Source organism: Aptenodytes patagonicus, chromosome 1 (assembly GCF_965638725.1).
Source record: "Aptenodytes patagonicus chromosome 1, bAptPat1.pri.cur, whole genome shotgun sequence".
In the NCBI taxonomy this organism is placed as follows: domain Eukaryota; kingdom Metazoa; phylum Chordata; class Aves; order Sphenisciformes; family Spheniscidae; genus Aptenodytes; species Aptenodytes patagonicus.
The window spans coordinates 131,180,997-131,201,170 of record NC_134949.1 but is presented as its reverse complement, the minus strand read 5'-3'; the positions used below and the strand labels follow the sequence as shown (position 1 = coordinate 131,201,170).

Genomic DNA, 20,174 nt, shown 5'->3' with positions numbered 1-20,174 from the left:
TTGGTTTACGTGCTGTTTGTCTTTGAAAGTATGGTACTATGAGCTTTAGAAGAAATAAGAATTAATTCCTTTCTTAATGTGTTGATATGCAAAATGTTCTATTTTTGGTATATCATTTGGTAGTACTGCTGCTAGCTGTTTAGGAGTTTCAATTGCAAGACTCCATTTAATTACTGAGAATGCTTCCAAACTTCAGCTATTTGGCCAAAAACTGTCTATGTAATTTGCTACTTCATGTTGAATATTTTTGGAAGATTAGCGCAAAACTGGCTGGGATACTTCCTAAAATGAAGCTAAGGAAAAAATATTTTATTTTCATCACAGTAAAAAGACAGACAATTTTTACAGCATTTTATTTTTAGAAAGTCTAGCACCTTTCTACTCTAGAAGAAAAAAACCCCAAACAAACCTTATTTGGCAAGGAGATCATCCAAAGAGCAAATGTTAGAAGTTTATGAAAACTCACCCAAACAGGTCCAATTATAAATCTCTGGAAAACCATGTGCACGTTTTTAGAGTAAGTTTGTTAGAGGTCACCTTCATTGTTTAATTAAAAATTCTATTTGTACTGAATATGCTGCCGGTCTATGCTCCACCCGTTAGCTACATGAACACAACAGGGCTTTGCATTCAGCTGCTGCTTCCGAAGGCCGTTAGGGCTATGTCTGTTACGGGAATGCTTTCTGCTTCCCAGGTATCGACGAGTAGTTGGGTGGCATCCTTATTTCGTCTCGGGAGTAAGTGTGTTAAATAAATGCCTTCCCTTTCCCATGCTCAGATCCCCTGCCTCCCAGCACCCTGGGCACGCTGCCCAGGCAAAACTGTGGCATTGATAAACAGGGCAGTGGTCTGCACGGTTGGTGGACCAGGGCCCCTGTGATGTGCTGCAACACATCAACAGGTAGCTGCAGATGAGTCTCTGGCACTTAGTACTAAAAGAGAGCACTTTTCTCAAGCACTCCTGAAAACTCTTGTATGTTCAGGCGACCAGAGAGCAACCCGTGGGGAGTAACCTCACTGGCTTAAAAAGAAAAGCCATCATCATAGAAACAGAATTGAGGGACAGTGTAACATCTGAAGATGGTATGGACGGGGTAGGCCTGAGACAGGCAGACTAAATGGGAGGAGAAGCATGGTGGGGAGGGGACAAGAAGTTGACAGCCAGCATGGAGCATTTTGGAACACGAAGCCCAGTGTACCTGAATTTCAAAATGCCTCTGCTGGTCAACAAATAGCTGGGAATCCCACTGGCAAAATGGAAGATACTCTAGCATAGGAAAAAAGTCACATCCCTTCTTGCAACCCTGAGATTGAGTCTTTTACAAAGGCTTATCACAAACTAAGGCTGCAGCCGCTCTAATATAGAAAGCCAGAAGCACTATTCCTACATAACATAGAAACTACCGAGCTGGAAAGGGAGCAGAGCGCTTGCCTCCTTGACTTACTAAGCTTTGAAAATTATTCTAGCATGAAGCAGATAGAACAGTGTCATGTCCTTGTGTTGTCCCAGGCAACTATACAAACACATTTCACTTGGGATAAAAGCTGATCGACATTTTGAATTTGTGTTCCATGGGAAATGCTGACATTTCAGACCTTACAGTTTTGGCAGAAATTCAAATTTCGAAATGAAATGTAATTTGTGGGAACTGGTCACCTGCTCACCGAAGACAATATATTTGTTGTTGCTTTCATGGCAGGACAAAACAATCCATGGCCAAACCAACTTGCACTGGTCTGTATCTACTGTCTATACATCAAAGCTCAATACTGCACGCACACGCTGGAGCTAGCAGCCAACTACTACCACCAAGCATATCTGGCAATAAAGAAGAAAAAGTGTTTGATGAACATGGGGTGAGGCGCTAAGAAAATGTAGAATGAGATTGTCTGAAGAAATGCATGATGCTGTGCATGGCAGTAATTCATCAGTTCATTGAACTACTTCAGGAGAAGCTGTTACCTGCCCTTAAAGATGCTTGCAGTATTTTTGTGTTTATAAAATCTTCTACCCTCTCCAAAATTAAAGCTGAGGAGAAAAAAAGGGGGGAGAGGGGGATATGAAGAGCTCTCCTGAAACAAGCTCTTTAATATTTTCCTTGGCACCAAACTTGAGAAGTTTGTGACACATCTAATTAATCTCTCTAGGTTTTAAATACAAATGTTAGCCTCAAAGGAAGAGATAAAGGGTTTCAGGCTTGTGGATGAAATCAATAGGAGGTCCTTGAGGACAGTTCTCTCTTTGATGCTTTTAGAAAATAGGCAAACTCTTACCTGGGGAAAGAACAACATGCTCGCAGCTTAACGCAGCTGACTTCCCGTTTTGTTTCCTCCTGTGCTGGCATAGAGGTCCCAAATAATGGCGCAAACCTTCTGTACTGGGTTTACGTGGCAAGGTGCTGGCAGCGATTGGGGGGCTGCAGGGGTGGCCTCTGTGACAAGACACCAGGAGCTGCCCCCACGCTAGATACAGCTGGTTCCAGCTTGCTCCAAAACAGACCCGTTGCTGCCCAAAGCTGGGCCCATCGGCCAAGCTGGTGGTGCCTCTGTGACAATGTGTTTAAGAAAGGGTAAAAAACACTGTGCAGCAGCTGTGAGAGAGAGGAGTGAGAAAAAATGTGAGAGAAACAGCTCTGCGGACACCAAGGTTGGTGAAGAAGGAGGGGGAGGAGGTGCTCCAGGCGCCAGAGCAGAGATTCCCCCACAGTCCGTGGAAAAGACCATGGTGATGCAGGTTGTCTCGCTGCAGCCCATGGAGGACGATGCCAGAGCAGATATCCACACTACAGCCCGTGGAGGACCCCATGGCGGAGCAGGTGGGCATGCCCTGACGAAAGCTGCAGCCCATGGAGAGCCCATGCAGGAGCAGGATCCTGGCAGGAGCTGCGGCCCGTGGAGAGGAGGCCACACAGGAGCAGTCTGTTCCTGAAGGACTGCACCCCCTGGAAAAGGACCCACACTGGAGCAGTTCCTGAAGAACTGCAGCCCTTGGGAAGGACCCATGTTGGAGAAGTTTGTGAAGGACTGTATCCCATAGGAGGGACCCCACGCTGGAGCAGGGGAAAAGAGTGAGGAGGAAGAAGCGGCCGAGAGGAGCTGTTATGGACTGACGGCAGCCCCCGTTCCTCACCCCCTGTGCCACTCGGCGGGGAGGAGGTCGAGAGTCAGGAACGAAGGAGTGAAGTTGAGCCTGGGAAGAAGAGAGGGTTGGAGGGAAGGTGGTTTTAGTTTTGCCCTTGTTTCTCACCATCCTACTCTATTTTTACCTGGCAATAGATTAAATTAATTTTCCCCAAGTTGAGTCTGTTTTGCCCACGCCAGTAGTTGGTGAGTGATCGCCCTGTCTTTATCCTGACCCGTGAGCTTCTCTGTATTATTTTCCCTCCCTGCCCTGAGGAGGGGGAGCGATGGAGCGGCTGGGTGGGGGTCTGGCAGCCGGCCAGGGTCAGCCCAGCACACCTACCACCCGCAGATGCCGGCAGTCAGGGCTCCCTGTGTGCATCGGAAAGCGACACGTTTCTCCAAACCGCTAGCTGTACTCTGCAAGTGTTACAGAATAACTGTCAGCGTGGTTTTATTCAGCAATGCTCGGCAATTAGAGGCACAAAAAAGGCAGGAGGGTGGAAGGTATTATTTGAAGGCCTTTGAATATCAGCTTTCTTAGAGCATGAGAGGAAGATACGTGCGCTGTTTATCATTTGTTCCACTTCAGTCATTTTTCTCATGATTTGATAAATACAAAACAGGAACAGCAGGAACAGCTAAAGAGCAGAACGATGAAGCAAAGACCTAGCACAGACGATATGACTAGGCATTCTCCGTCCCGTGTCTTTTTTCCCTTGTTCTGAAAGTGATGCCTTTGTTCCAGTAAGATAAGGAAATGAGAATATATCTAACCGGTCAAAGGCAAGGGACACTATACTTAGGACATATTACTATTTTTTTACATCTATTATAAAGCATTATTCTGTATTAACATCTTTGGGACCAATTATAGCTGTAGCTCTGAATTTAGAAATTCAATATATAATTGTGTGTGTGAGTGGAAAAGACTTGGTTTCCCAAGTAGATCAAATGAGCATTATAGAATATATTTTACTTTTCTGAAAACATTAGCAAAACAATGTGCAAGGCAATTTAGTGGGAACTGCTAGTGATCAAAATTTAAATATATATACCTTAAAGCAATTAAATTGCACGAGTTTATTCACTTAAAAAAAAAAAAAACCAGAAATTGGCTGGGTTCAGTTTAGAACGGTTCCAGATCTATTCATTCAAAATTTGTTGAATGACTTCCTCCTACACATCAAAATTCACCACAGAGGGTTCATGAACAATGTGTGATCCCTATATTGAAATTCTCAATTGCCATTTCATTTACTCAGGTACATGGGTCACCTTTGAAGTCAGAGAACCAGAAATAAATAAAGTTTTGTTGAGGCTCTTCATATGACTATGAAGCCTTATAAAGTTGAATGAATTCTGAAACAACTGTTCCATTTGTCAAGATTTCGGAAAATGGTAATGTGTGGTAAAGAAAATGACCTTCAGTGAGCTTACCGGGTAAACATCAGGGTGTACCAAGGCTGCCTGGTCACATGTTTCTAACTCTTCATTTGCCTCTGTTAAATGATATTAAATAATATCTTAAAATGCATGGAATATGGTGGTGTTTTCAATGTTATTCAAGCAGTCATAATAATGCTGCTGTAAGATTATAAATTATGAGAGCTTGTGTCCAAAAACTCCTACAACATGCATGTTTGAAGACGACAGGTTTTATGATGTATAAAAGTTTAAGTAAAAATAAGAACTGTTTTAAAAAGTATTTGTTTAAAAGCATCTAGTCTATGAATTTTGTTATTGTGTACTATGCATAAAACCCTCTTAATCTCGGTCTTTTATAATTTAGAAATGCTGCCGTATCAGCTACTAAAAGCAGGCACACTGGTATCCTTTTCTTGAATGCAAGACTTCAATTGCATGAAAGTTAAATAAAACATGTGGTTCTTTACCATGACCAGAGCACTTATCTTTTAAGCTATTATTTGCTTTACTGAGATGAAAAAAACCATGATAGGACTGGGATGCATTCCTGACATTGTTCTTAATACAGCTGATATAAAATGCCATACCACTAGATGCTGAATTAAAAACTGGCAAGAATGTTACATGGATGCATTTACATTTTGGTGATGATTTTTTTTTCCTGTTGTTTGGAAAAAAACCCAAACACACATTACTTTTAAGGTGGAGCAAACACCACAAGACAGCTGAGCTGATGTGAAGGCTCAGTGCCAGCATATGGAGTGGTCCAGCCCCCTCTCCCCACAATTTCCTTCCCCAGCAGCACAACCCTGCCTTCCCTGGCAGAGGCTCCGGTCCTCCACTGACTCCTCACCCTGGGGATGTGGCTCACTAAATCAGCAGCAACAAAAACTGAGTCACTTTCCTCACTGGCTTGCTAAGAGGTCAGACAGGCAGCAGAGCGAGGGAGAGGGCAGGACACCATTGAGGAATAGAGAAAAAGGTAGTAAACAGCGGGTTTCATCTTTTGGTGCCTGCAGGTTATTAGACAAACGTAGCCTTTTGACCAAACATGAGCTCATTTTCCCCAGGTATCGAAATAATTTTTTTTAATAATCTTTTTTATATAGTAATTGTCTCTCTATACCTGTACTAGGAGCTACTGTTAGGCAGCAAGAAATCTTAATGATTCTTGCATGTCACAGTCCTGCTTTAAGGCAATGAACATTTATTCCAGCTAAAAGCGAAGAGACATTGAACATCCCTTTTCATCATTCTGGCCAAAACAATAAAAACCATTGTCCGAAGTACTATCCAACATACCACAGAAAAGCATGAAAAGAAACTAATTTTTTTTTGACTAACAGGCTTCTCTAAAGTGGAAATACGGGGACTAGCAGTTGTCTTCATGTGCTAAGGGAGGGACAGCCAGCAGAGAGATGTGATTGTGCCCTAAGGACTCTAAGAAGCAGAGCTTACTTTGGAAAACATGCTTTCTACAGAGAGAAAACTGGATGTCTGCATACAAAAGTGCCTATAGAAAGTATTATCTTTCTATCGTGTTCAAGGCAACACAAGTTGGGCTGTGTTTGTAAGTCACTTAAACCACGTTGAAGAAACACTTCATTCAAGATGACAGCTTTTCTCTTAGCAAAAATCACCTCATGAGGCTACAACTGTGAACCAGTGCATTGAGCAAAACACAATGCAAATGAGAGAAAGATGAATTAGTGACTCTTGCCATGTTACTGAGTTTTCCAAGGGGTGAAAAATTCTTTTATAAAATAAATGGAAGTATTTTTCGCTGTGAAGATATGTTTGCCACCTTAGTTATTTTTCCAAACCCTGTTTCAAATGCAGAATGCAGCTTATTGCTTCCTAGGCAGTTTTTCTTGTCAAGAACAAGCTGAACCAATTTATTTGAGCTAAAATGTCCTTTCAGTTTCTGAACAGAATGGAAAGCGTTGACGTATAAAGCCTGCTTTAAATGGTTGGTGTTGGTGTTAACAAATATCTTTGCTTGCGGCAGAATACTTCCATAGATGAAAGACAAATTTGAGGATCAATGAGTTGGTACACGATGTTAATCCAGTGCATGAACACTGTAGTTTTATAGACTCGTTTTCTGGTTGGCATATATCGAAGTGGTACAGTGAGTCAAGACGATGCAAAGACATTGGTGAAATATCTTGACCCTAGAGTAGTTCAGTGACAGCAAACAGAGGAGAAGGAAGAGTTTTGCCTGAAACCCTAGAAATTTTTGCAAGCCACGTATTATTGACAGGCTCTAAGGGCCCCATGTATGCATTTTCAGCCAAAGTAACCATAGTCATCTTGTAGAGTTTTAGGGAGGTTTTGTTGGAAGAAATGGCATAACTCTTCACAGCTCCAGCAAAAATGTGGAGGTTAAGTGTGAGAAAAAATAATTAACGAGCTAGGAGAAGACTGTTTCTGCTCATTCTCTAGTGTGTGGAATTTTAGGGGTGTTTTTGTTTTTTTTCTCTGCGTGTCCTAAAAAGTCCTAAATCTTGTCAACTGACAGTTAGATGATCACTAACGTTTAGGTGACTTGAGCTATCTTCTTGATGAACCTCACAAATTTTATATATAGGAAATCAACTGGTTTCATGAAATGTTTCTGTATTTTATAGAGGCCATTAAAATTCTTTGCAATAAAACATTTGTGAAAAATACAGATATTTTACTGATGGATTTACTAGTTGATAGAAGTGTAGCTAGCTATTTTGAAGTAAAACAGTAATTCTAAAAAGTACCTCAGTACATTTAGGATGAAATTATACGTTGTGCTCCCAGTTTATGCTTTGCAGGTGCGTCGTACGTGTTCAACTTCCTTTAATGTTTCCTTCAGTGTTGCCTTGAGGAACACTTCTCGTTGTCCTACTGTGGAACACAGGGCACCTGGATGTTAACTGAACATTTCTTTACGCAGCATTTCATTCTATAGCTCTTACTCACTTTGCATAGTTCTTGCTTGTGCAAAGAATGCCATAGCTGACACCAAAATAACTGTCTAAGTAAAGAGTACACACAGTAACGGGGGCTGTAAGAGCATTCCCTTAGCTTGCATGAGTTCATTCTAGGCAGTAATTCAAATATTGGCTTAACATAGCACAGTGAGATGCCAATAAGTGCATTCTCTTATTCTTTTTCTTTTAAATGTACTAAAGAAAAGCAGGAGCAAGTAAATAGATTCCTCGTTTTATGATGTGAGAAAGAGAAGTACCGATCTGTTGTTGCATCTGATGTATCTCTAAGTCCGCTTTTAACTTCTCCTTTAAAAAGAACAGGAGACACTGTAATTACCCTGAAAAGCTTTTTCTAAATACCTGCTTTTCTAAATCTTTTCACTGGCTGAAACAGAAATGGCCTTGTCTTAGAGCAGCTAATGACATCGGTTCCCCCTTTTTCATTTCGAAGCCTGTGACATATAATTTTCCTGTTTGCATAGTAACTGACATTAAGAAAAACCTTAAATAATTGCCTTTTCAAAATGTTGCCCTCTTGTACAAGAGACGGCTTCATTCTTCTTGTAGAACATTTTCTGCATCCTCATCCTGCTTTTGACCACACTTGTTCAGTATGGAGAGGAAGAGAAGGCTAAGACGACAGTGAATAACTGGAAGGAAGCTTGAAAAATAGCCTGACGATGAGAACATGCATATCTCAGCTTCCTTGACAAAGCCTTCGTTTAAAATTTTGTTCTCAAATTCTGCTCCTAGCACCTGTGTTATTTAGGAGTGAAATGTAAATAGTTGTCCCACGGCAGCTCTCGCTGTTAACAGCTGGGTGTTTATCAAAAAATCTCTTTTCTATTTCATGCCACATGATTTCTTACTCAAAACATTTTGGTTTAGCAAATTGCATCAATAGCCTAGTTTTCTGATATTTACTGATAGATTAGATTAAGGTGAGGAGAAATAAAACCTTGCAGAGCACTCTCTAATGCTACCCGAAATGAAAGCAAACTAGGTTTTGTTCATTAACGTTATTGCACTGAACGCTGTGTAATTTGTGCAAGTTCTTCACGTTCTGAAGATGTGGTGGCTGTGTGAACCAGGATATCAATAAATGTTTAAGTTCCTTGATTTCTGGTGCGTGGAGTTAGCGGTTCCGTATCCAGAGAAGAAAACCGACTGGAAAACCGCTGTCCCAGAGGACAAGAGAGTTGCCATAGCACTCCGGAAAAGGGCCGTGAGTACTAGGAGTCATTCCTAATAAAGCTGCAGCCTGGGACCGTAGCGGGGTAATTCTTTACAGCAATGCAAGTGTTACTGATGGAGATCGAAGTCACCAAAGAAATAATAGCAAGAATACTTTACCTTTGTTCTAAACAGGCCCCAGCTTTCTGTAATCCTGATTTCTAAAGCCCTTGGTTCATGTGGTCTGTTACGGATCACAAAGAGCGCTTAATAAATACGGACTGGTATGGGGCAGTGCTACCAAAATAATATGGGGCCTCCAGTCTCTAAGAGCAGCTGCTTTCTACCCCAACAGAAACACAAAAGCTCTGCTATGTTTCTCAGAAATTCTCCTTGTACTTGGGTATCCTGGTTGGTAACGCTCTATCTGAGCTCTCGGGCTGCTGTGCAAACGGATGTTAGCCCTTCCTTTCACCCCCCACCCCCCCAACAACATTTATAAGATGAAACTGTGAAAAAACCCTCATAAATCTGAAGCTGTTGTTCTAATACTTAAAATTAAATCATGCATTACAGAATATATTCACCTGCGTATCTTTTTTGATAATGATTCACACTGTTATAGAGACCAACCTGTTATTCTGGCAATTACAGACAAATGACGTACCTGAGCATTTAGTTTAGAGCAGATCCCTTCAACAGCTTTTCCTGAACCAAGTCAAAGAATGGTGTCGCGAGTATAACATGTAGCAAACTCAAATTAGCTTTGCAAGGGGCTGTATTTATATACTAACCAAGTAAACATTGTACCTCCTAAGTATAAACTTCCCAACACATGCATCATTTGGAATAGTACAAACACTGTAGTTTCTTAAAAATGCAACACCAGGAATTTGCAGGTAACAGGTAACGTTACATTGCTATCGTGCATAAACTGCAATTTTTATGCTAAAATTTTACGTGTGAAAGCCAAGCGGGAGATTTTGGTTGCATGTATCGGAATTTATTGAAAGTGGTAAAATTAGGTCCGTTTTAAAGTCAGTTACAGCTGTGAAAGAGAAAAGGTCTTAAGCATTTTCATGGCCTACCTCTGTTTACTGCACCAGTTTCAAAACCATATTTTAACATGTTAGGAAATACACATAAGTGCTAAATTAGTTTCCTTATCTTTCTTAGATGCCTGCTACGCAAGCTCTTCAGGTACCCGAGGATGCCTACGAGGGTGAATGAATCATTCAATTCATCTGGATGAATCAAGATGCTTTTTGCTTGGTTACTTTTGAAATTTGGAACATTTTGTAATGCTTGGAGCTGTCTGATAAATCTAGCTCACTCGAACGATTAAAAGCGATGGTCGTAAAGCTTAAGAACCGTTGCGTGTAGCTGTAGGGAGGACAGCTAGGACAAGTGCCTTTTATTACACACTCACATACCGCTTGACCCTTTGGGCGCTTCCCTCACCCAGTGCACAGAACAGGTACAGCCACTGTGTCCTCACGGTTGAAAAATCATAAAACTGTAAAGTAAATACCTTTTTTTTTCCCCCCTTCCAAGCCCATCCTGAGAAATCACTGGCTCGCCTCCTGAGCTGCTAGCTCCACGCAACTTAAAACACCGCCGAAAACGAGGAGACGGTATAACGGGGATGCGCACCCTTCCCCAGCCCCCTCGGAAGGGGAGACCTGCGCTGGCGGGTGGGGCCCCGCCGGGCTCCCGCACGGGGCGGCGGGTGGTGCCCCGCGGCCGGGCCCCCCCGGCGGGCAGCCCCGCGCCCCCGTGCGCGAAGGGGGAGCGGGAGGAGGGGGGAGAGGGGCCGCCGCGGAGGCGCCCCCGCCCGGCCCCGCGGCCTCTGGGCGGCGGAGCCGCTCCGCAGGCTGCTCCGCCCTGCTCCCCGCAGCGCGGGACGGCGGCGGCGGCCCCGGCTCCCGCCCCGCACGCCCGGCCCGGCCCCCAGCCGGCCGCTTCCCGCCGGCGAGGGGCGCTGCGGGGAGGCGGCGGCGGGCGGGCGGCACGGCGCTGGCGGAGGGCGGCCGCTGGGGAGCGGCGGCGGGGCTCGCCCAGCAGCAGCCGGAGAGGTACGGCAGGACGCCCGCGGGGCGGTGGAGGCGGCTCCCCTCCCGGCGGGGACGGCTGGGCGGCGAGCCACCCCCGGGCGGCTCCAGCCCTCCCCGCGCGCGGTGGGAGCCCTCGGCTGCGGGGGGAGAGCGGCGCTGCGGGCGGGGAAGGGGCGAGGCCGGCTGCCGCGGGGCTGCACCTGCGGGCGCCAGGGCGAGCCTGCCCGTACCCCGCGCGTGTGCCAGCGCGGCTCTGGTGCGCTCGGTGCGGTGCCTGCGCCCCGCGCCTGGGCCGGCAGCGGAGCCCCGCGGCGGCAGGGAGCGGGACTTTGCCGCCCGGCTCCATCGAGCCGCGGAGTTGACACCAGCTGCCGCGGCGGCGGCGGGGATGCTGCTGCGTGTATGCGTTTTTCTTCTCCCGCCGAGGTTCCTGGTAGGTCCCTCTTTCCTAATAGCAGCTGTTTTGGGCATTTTTTTTCTCCCGCGAGAAGGACTCGAGGGAGCCAGCGGCGCCGTCCCGGTGGAGAACGAGTGCCGCCGGCGGGACGCCGCGCTGGGCTTGTCCGGCCGCGGGGCTGCGCCTCCCGCCGGCGCCCCTTCCCCGGAGGGGGGGCTGCGCCAGCCCGGCTCCCCCCCCCCCGGAGAGCGGGTGCTTCTGGCGTTGATAACCTGACGGGAGGTGCTCGCGTGTTCGGCTGGGTTTTATTTTTTAACGCTTTCTGCCATACGTTACTACGAAAATTGAAGGCGGCGGATCGTGCCCGTCAGCGGTGCCGTTTGTGGTTATTGCTCAGCGGAAGGGAGGGTAAGGAACGGGCGCTTCATTGGCCTCTTCGTCACCGAGCAGGTGAGTGGCTCTGCGGCGCGCAGGTGAAGATCAGCTCTTGTTGTGTGCCGCCTAAATTCTTCTTCCAGGTTTTTGCTTTGAAAAATGTAGTCTGCTTCTTGTTAAATGTAATAACGTATAACTTAAATTTTATTATACGACTGTACAAAGAAAGGAGTAAATGATGGAGGCTGAGAACCACTTACATGAAGTAGTTTGGGTTACTTGGTAGTAACCGAGTGCGGCTAGCCAATACGCATTTCAGCGTACCAAGTGTGGAGTCATACCACAAGGAACAGTTAGTTGGGGACTCTGCACCCCAGAGTTGGTGATTTTTGGAAAGCCTTGGGAGGGCTGATGGGCAGCCAGCCAGGGAGTAGCCCATCACGTGAATGTGAGAAGATAAGAGGAGCAGGTGGGAAAATGACCTGTGAGGTGCACAAGCGTTACTGTTTTGCTGCATGCGCTTCAGGCGAGAGGTTTGTGTGCGAGGTCCAGCCCCCTGCAGTATATAAAACATTTAAAAGCCCCTTGCTGTAAAGCCACTCAGAGCATATGTTGTCTTGAGTGGGTCCAAAAGAAAGAAAGAAGTGATTGGATCATTGCCTAGAAATGCCAAGGTGAGGAATCATGGGCTCCTAACTCAAGCCAGAAAAGGTTTAACAACATCCAGTGCTGGAAATGGGAGGTTGGACATCCTGAGACTAGACAGGGAGTGCAGTTTTTTAAAGTAACAGCACTCGTGGGACTAAGAAAGTCTTAAAGTTTTTCATCATTAAAAAGCTTTAAACCAAGGATGTTTTTTCTGAAGCCAGGCCTGTTTTTAACAGGACTTAGTAGGGGAAAATCTTACGGGCTACACGCAGGGGGGGCTGGAGCAGGTGACCATAATGAACCCCTATTGCCTCTATTAGGCATATAATCAGGAAAGCTGTGTCACCTCTGAGAGCACACTCTCCGTATACTCTCCCTCCCTTTGCTCCCCCAAGTTTCTGGATGTAAAAGGGCTCGGTAATACCAATGGTTAGCCTTTGGCTATATGCTTTTCTGTGTGTATTTCTCTAATACAAATTATTCCCCAAACACAATTAGATCCAGGGGTCTCTGTGCTTCTGTTTTTGCATCTAAGCGATTATAGTGAAGATCTGGAAGGTGAGAATTGCTGTTCATAGATCTGAGTAAGGTTTGAGGAATGTGGTTTGTAAGGCTATGGGTATGGGTATGATTTCCAGACAATATCAGTGTGTTTAAATATTTGAAGTGATTTAATGTGCTCACATTTCTAAGCTGTCCTCAGCACTATGTTTACCCTTAAGAAATACTTATTAGCACATTCTGACTTTCATAGATTTCATGGTAGTTGAAATCTTAAGTTCTTTTGGGATGGAGAAATGCTTATTTAATCAAAATTCCGTGTGGCTGTATTTTTTGGAGTGGAAAAACAGTAGGTATGAAGGATCTTATTAAACAGTTTCCAGTGTGATGTTGCAGTCATCTGGTTGTTTGCCTACCTACAAAACATGTTCTTATTACATGATGTTCTCCCCTCTAAATCTCCCTTATCAAGAGAGACGAATTTCGTATCTGATGATTCACTGCTGTCTGTTAGTAAGACATTTGGTCTTGCGGGGTGGGAGGGAGGAAGGGAATCCGTTTGGTGGAGCGATGGCTGAAGACAGCTGCAGTGCAGGATTGCTCTGTGACTGAGCACTTTTGTTTCCCAGTTCTTTATTGCTATTGCCTTGCCTACATTTACTCTGCCTTCTAATCAAACTTCCTTCATACCAGGGATGAGCGCGCTGATGCGGTGTCCCAGAGCCTGGAAACTTAGGGAAGCAGAATAGGTAAGAACGGCTGGAAGAGTAGACCTTGAAGAACGGTGTGGGTTTGAGTCCAAGGACAGTAGGTAGGAGGTGTATTTGTGGTAGGCCCAGGAAGCTGATCTGTCCGTATTTCTTTTGGGATCTTTAGAGTAGTTTTTCCCCATCTATTTATATAGAAGGACCATATCAACCTATACATATAACGTATACCAATGTATAACGTATACAATACGATATATGCCAGTGAAGCCTTCTGCCTTCTTCCTGTTCCAAACAGCCTGGCTCTGCTGTAAAAAAAGATCTTGTTAAGCTTGTACCTTTGTCTGTCCTGGGTGCGACCGAGTGGCCCCTCTCTGCATGGCTTTCCATATGCTGAGGCGCAGCTTCAGAGCAGAATCAATTCCTCGGGAACTGAATTTGTCTGATTTTTTTTTTATCTTTACCTCAGTCTGCACTGAAATTTCTTCGTAATTCAATTACTGTAATCCGTACCTTTTTATTTTCACTGTAACTTTTCCCTGGGTGTGCTTTTTGTATTGCTTAGAAACGTAAATGGGTATCGGAAATGAAACAAAATTCCGTCGTGGTTTGTACTATATTCCACAAATGAGTATTAACAGGAATCCCCTTAAATGAGCATTTTATTTATTTTTAAGAGAGGTGCTCTGCATCTTCACTTCAATGCATCTCTGGAATATTTAAATTCTCTGGGGCATCCCTTGTTGTTGACATCTAAGTTCTCTTTTCAGTTGCTCTCTATCTTGGTTCCAGATGAATTTGTCATAGCTTTTTTTTGTGAGAAATTACCTTTCACCACAGCCATTTCATGTGAGGAAGACTGTGCTTTTAGGAGTGATTGCATTATGCGTTGGGATAACTTGTGATCTGAACTTATTAGTGTCTCTCCACTGGGACTCTGGTAACTTTTGGATTAGACTAATACCTTTGACCTGTGCAGCCTCGCAAACTGTGGAAGTAGCAGTGTATCAGCAGATGGGAGGAAAACACGTTCGCAGCGTGAATGTCTTGAAGTTTTAGATAATGTATTAGAGGGATGGGGACACTGCAGGAATTGTATACAGCACCAGTGTGTTTCCAGGGGTTGAACAGGAGAGTGGAGCTTGAAGGAAATGGTTTTTTATATGTATGGCACAGAACTTGCAGGGTATTCTCTGAATACCGTGGAAACAAATGTCCATGACCATGGGAACATTGTTTCCAAGGATTCTGCTAGATTTCTGGGAGAAAGCACTGTTTGAAAGCAAGTAATTTGTCATTTGGAGATGATATTTTTCATTGGCAGCTACTGTGTGGCACAGTTGATGGCTTTTTGAGTAATTGTATATGGGTTGAATCTGAGCTTGTCTCATTACTTCTGGGGACATTGCAGAACTGTAGAAAAGGTCAGACGTAGGGAGAGATGTACTTAATATCGCTTCTAAAACATCATTCCTTTTCCTGAATCTTTGCACAAAATCCCTAATGCCTGATGGGTTGGGGAAGAGAAAAATGGAGGAAATAAGGAACTGAATTCCCATTCTCGCAATATTAAACCTGCTTCAGATAATAAGTAGGCTAATGATGCCAAAGATGCCAGGTGCTTATACACGTGTGTGACTTCAGAAGGCTAAGAGATGTATGTATATAAGACATATATGTATGTGTATAAGACATACATTCAATTAAATAAAGATATGGTGTAGGAATTAGTGCTGTTGCTGCACTAATGCCTACAGTGAATGGACGCTAACCGCATTATGGAGTGTGTTAACATGGACAGGTGAGAACATGAGATTTGTCTTGGGAACGGGGAATCTTCATCGTGTGTAAAGTAATCCAGAAGACTGGAATATGATGAAAGTGAGTATTCTTGAAACCCATAGGTTCGAAACATATTTGGGTTTTACATTGGAGATTAATAGTAAAAAATGGCAATACGGCTGCCTGCAGTGATATGTTGCATTGCAGAAGGCACTTTTCCTAACAGCTTTTTCTACACTAGCTGTTGTTTCTGTAACATTTTTCACAGCTGCCAACTATAAACCAGCTTCTTTGACTTTTGTCATGCTCTGGAGTTAAAGTACAATTATATACTTCTCTCCAGGAGTATTTCTATCCCTTTGGTCTATAGATATATTTTAAGTAGACTAAGATGATACAGTAGTGAAAATGTCTATTAACTGCTGGCATCTGTATCTAGATTAGAGCTCTCTCCATTGTTATTACCAATGTTAAGTTTTGGAGGGGAAAAAGGAATGAAGCCATAGCTAAGTTTTTAATGGGACTGTTGTTTTTCACCCTGTCTTGTTTTGAAACCCTTGCTGTCAGAACAATGTGGACAAGTAGGATGCAGTCAGGAGAAGAAAAATTATTAGTGCACTGGAGAATAATGATTTATTAGGTAAGACTGAAACCTAGTAAGGGAGAAGGATGTACCTCCTGGTATTTTCTGTTTCTGCTGTGAAATGATTATGGAAGCAAAGAAAGGTGGAGAAGTATGAGTAACCTGCGCAAACAAAAGTGTCATCTGGCTGGCGCTGGAGTGAGTAAGGAGTGCCCTGAACGATGGGTGTGAGGAATTCTGCATGCCATGGTGCTGCTGGTATATTTGTAAACCCTGTGCTTTCATTAGTATACGTTTGTCTGGCTCTGGCTTTTCTAAGTGCAGAACCCAAATGGAGGCCATTTAGGTGAATTTACCTGCGCATTCTCCCAGTATTTGGGCTGTCAGCGTTTCATACCAGAAATAATATTCCTTTGGATTTCTTGGTTTTCCTGAATGTCTTTAGGCAGGGGTTTGTTTTGGTTATGATTGTCAGAATCTTTAAGGGAATTGCTTAAACAGTATCAACCGTGATAAGGTACAAGTCCCTCTTGATCAAACCTTTTCTTAAGATATTTTTTTAATGAGACAATCTCTGATTTGGCAGGAATTTGCAGTTTGCCCTGAAATCACTTTGAACCATGACCTTGCCAATGACATTTCATTTCTGTTGTGGAAGGGAGCAGAAACATGTCAAAATGATTTGTGGGACATGAGTTTTGAAAGTGCACATTCTCAATTAAGTGTTTAAATAATTAATGCAATATTGTTTATATCTGAATTGAAATTATGAGCTCACTGCTGATGAATTTTGTGCAAACGTTTTAATGTGAGTTTGCCACACCATGTTTCCAAATATGAAAAGGCTGCGTTTGGAAGTAAAAGCGATTAAGCATTCAGCTTTAGGCTTGATGGAAGACATGAACCATTGATACCTGCAAAAGCCTTCTCACTAATTTAGTGAGGATAATGCTGATGATTGCTACAAGCGTTTCTAATGTTGTCTTTTTTTTAGAGTAAAGTTGGGTTTTGAGGAAGACGAGGGAAAAGAAATGTTCTAAAGGGTTTGTGTTCATTGTCCACATCCTTCAGCTTCCAGTGAGATTGTAGATGGTTTTAATTGAGACACAAGCCTGGACAGAATCCTTCTGCTTTGAACGGTGTTCCGGTAGCAGCGTCTCTCTCGTGTGAGGAAGGGAAACTCAGTTACGGTCTACCTCCCTGCATGAATCAGGGATGCACAACATCAAGTAGTAAAACTTGTAAATCAGTCACAAGGTACTGTTTTTAAGTTCATAACTTTTCAGAACAGAGTTAAGCCTTGGGGACGTTTAGAAGTACTCTACATATTTGATGCTTTTACACTTCAGCGTAAGACCTCTGGTTCAAAGATAGTGGTGTAGAATTGTTTTCCAAACAGTTTGCCACCTTCTGAAGATTGCTCTTTCTCTCCCAGACTCAAGATTGAAGGACTTGCTCCTGGGTAAAGGCAGAAAAAGAGCTGTGGGTTTCTTTTATCTTGCTTTAAAAGTCTTTGCCTTCTACTGCTTTACTGAAATGACCTAGCTGAATGTCCTCTTTCTGAGCAAATGCAGATGACCTAGCTGAAAGTCCTCTTTCTGAACAAGTGCAGTCTTTATTCCGGCCCGTTCCTGTGCCCGCTCCCATCGTGAAGGTTCTGGCCTTCATTCATTGAACCTCTGCACTCATTCACATGTTGGCTTCTGATGAGATTGATCTGAGTCAGTACTGTTACTAGTGGTATTTCATTAACTAATGAAATTCATTACTAATGGATTTCATTAACCTAATTTTAAACATTCTGCAGATCAATTCAGAGACTCGCTACATCTGTAGCATGCCACCTTAAAATGCATAGCAATATCAGGCTAATGAAACATCATTCGTGACCTTTCTCCCTTTAATTGAAAAAGTAATGTTAGAAAAGCAGTAACTGTTTCTTAACCTTAAATCTGGGCAACATCATATTTCATCTGATACCAAAACATAGCCGTCAGACAATACGGCATGGATCGCAAGTTTGTTTGGGGCGTGTGTGTGTTAAGTTGTATCACTGGCACACAAACAGCTGATCTCAAATTTGAAAACCCCATGAATTAATAAAAAAAGAGAGAACTTAATTGCACAAGCTGTTTATGGTGGAATAGTTTATTGTAAGTACTGTGTGTAGTACGTATTTTTTTGATTGCCCTATGCTCAAAAGCTAGAAGTAATCAAAGTCTTGTTTGATACGCCTGTCTTTTGACTTGATACTATCCATCTGATTCTGCTTGGAAGTAGACTGCACCTGATGTATAAACTTGCACTGTTTTGAAACTGCCTTTATTTTTGACATTCTCAAAAATGCCCCTTTTGACCTTCTGGTTCTTGTTAATGGTGAGGGAATGAGACCAGGTTGAAGTTTTTCATTGTGACATTTGAGGAACAGAGGAATGGCAAGAGGGACAGAATAACATATCACCACGTGGCAGCTTCTCAGAGCCAGGGATGTGACTTTCTTTTTTCAATAGGGTATTGAGATGACAAAATAATCAGTAACAAGACGGGATCACTAAATGGAGCGGAGCTGCTTGTTTTACCGTTGCCACTGATTTTACAGTGGAGATACTTTTCACTTATGCAGGTGCAAGCTGAAGCCAGAGGAAGAATGGCAGAGTGGTTTTCCCCTTTTGGCTTCAGAGTGCTTCTGTCCCTCCTGTTGTCTCGTTGCATCAGGTGAAGATGCAGTGATGGTGGGCAGAGAACATGCTGGGATCTATTGCATGCCCCCAGGTGGCTGAATCGTGTCACTTTGACCTCGAAAGGAGGAGAGCAGAAGCATGAAATGGGTCGAGACAATAAAAGACGCTCAGAAGTTCAACATTAGAGTTTAACTGTAGTCTGTATAGTATGAAAGCTGTAGCTTTATTCGAGAAGAATGACTATGTATATGTTCATATACATAGAAAACACTCTCAAGTTAATTCACAAAACAGAATTTTTTGTTAGATAACTATGCACATGTCTTCAGACCGTTATTCCTGAGGACAGCAATGAAGTAATACTCAGTGCATAAATTATGTGAGAGAAGGCCGAAAGCTTTCTTTCCATTACTGCAAATATTCTTGAGCCTTGCTGTGAATGTAAGGTCCCCCATGGTTATCTTTCCACTTTTTTTTTTGTTTTGGGGAGGAAAATCAAAAGACCTGTAAATCGTAAAGGATAAAATACATAGCAAGACATTCTTATTTCAGTAACGTAAGTGGATATTTGAACAACATTTTGGGAAGGAAAGCAGTAAAAACACATATATGAGCTCTTAAAAGTATGTTTATGTTTGGGTTCCTGGGGATAATTCTGGCATCCTTTTATGGAATCGTAAAGTGTTTTCCTTTACTGTAATACTAACATGTATACCCAAATAGCAGTTTTTAGGCAAAAGAGTAGCAGCAGAAGGATTATGCAATATCATGTCTCAAGGGGCAGGAGGGAATAAGCAGGAGACAATTAACAGTCTGTGCTTTGTGCTCCCTTTTTGCCTCCCAGTGGGTTTCTCTGTTTAGTTTTGAAGGACCTAGTATACCTAAGCAGCTTGTGGTTCGTTTTAAAAGCTTCATAGCACAGACAGAAACTTGCTCTTTTGAAAGAGTATCTTAAAATAGCAGTGGAAAATACCTCTAATATTGAAGTGTACTCCCTGTGGTATGATACTCTTTATTTACCGGTGAATATGGATAGTGAGAAAAGAAAATGGGCCTAGTGCATGGCTCCCTAAAAATAAGGAAAATCTTTCAGTTGGTCAGAGTTGGCATTCAAGCAAATGTTCCTGAATTAGCCAGATGCCAATTACTTTTGTATTATCAAATTTCTGCATCCTTAAATTAAGGGACCATGACCATATTCTTTGCATTGACTATTAATACATTACAACTTTTCTGTTACTATTTAAGGAATCCCACAGTGTTGATCCACCCGACTTATTACTGCTGCATCTCCGGTTAATACCTGCTGGATTTTGAGGATGTTGATTCATAAATACACAGCATAGCACAGCATAATTTTGGCTTTCTGCCTGTGGGTTTTGTTGCACTGCAATAGTATGATCTTCAGTAGTAGAGGTTGACTTCTCCAACTATGTTTTGAAACCCTATCATATAAAGAAACGTAAATGGAAGATCAGCAAGAGACGATGTGTAGAAGCAGTTGAGCAGTAATGATCATGACAGTGTCGTAATGAAATGCTGTGCAGTACTTGAGATGTCCAGGATTCGCTAGAAATAAACAGAAATTTTACCAATTATGCTTTTTGGTGGACTTCGGCTGAAAAGGTGTCTAGTGATTCTAGCAGAGGAAGAGTATGCTTTAATGTGCTCAGGGACCGTGCTGGTTTATTGTAACTGCCTGTCCACCTGAGACCTTCCCCCCCCCACCCCCACCCCCAACTGTTGTAACAAAAAATTG

The 20,174-nt window shown here is 43.2% G+C and overlaps 1 protein-coding gene across 5 annotated transcripts in view; it reads left to right on the top strand.

The window, feature by feature from the left end:
• The first annotated feature begins 10,712 nt into the window (after positions 1-10,712).
• The window catches only part of SYTL5 (synaptotagmin like 5), a 96,402-nt gene continuing 86,940 nt past the window's right edge, over positions 10,713-20,174 (top strand). For 2 of the 5 annotated variants that reach the window (XM_076355572.1, XM_076355536.1), the window contains exons 1-3: positions 10,713-10,762; positions 11,489-11,588; positions 13,356-13,411. The gene's annotated coding sequence lies outside the window, so the exon portion shown is untranslated. Of the gene's footprint in view, positions 10,763-11,109; positions 11,179-11,488; positions 11,589-13,355; positions 13,412-20,174 lie in introns of those variants that run through there. The other 3 variants (XM_076355545.1, XM_076355563.1, XM_076355554.1) reach the window with 3 other exon arrangements.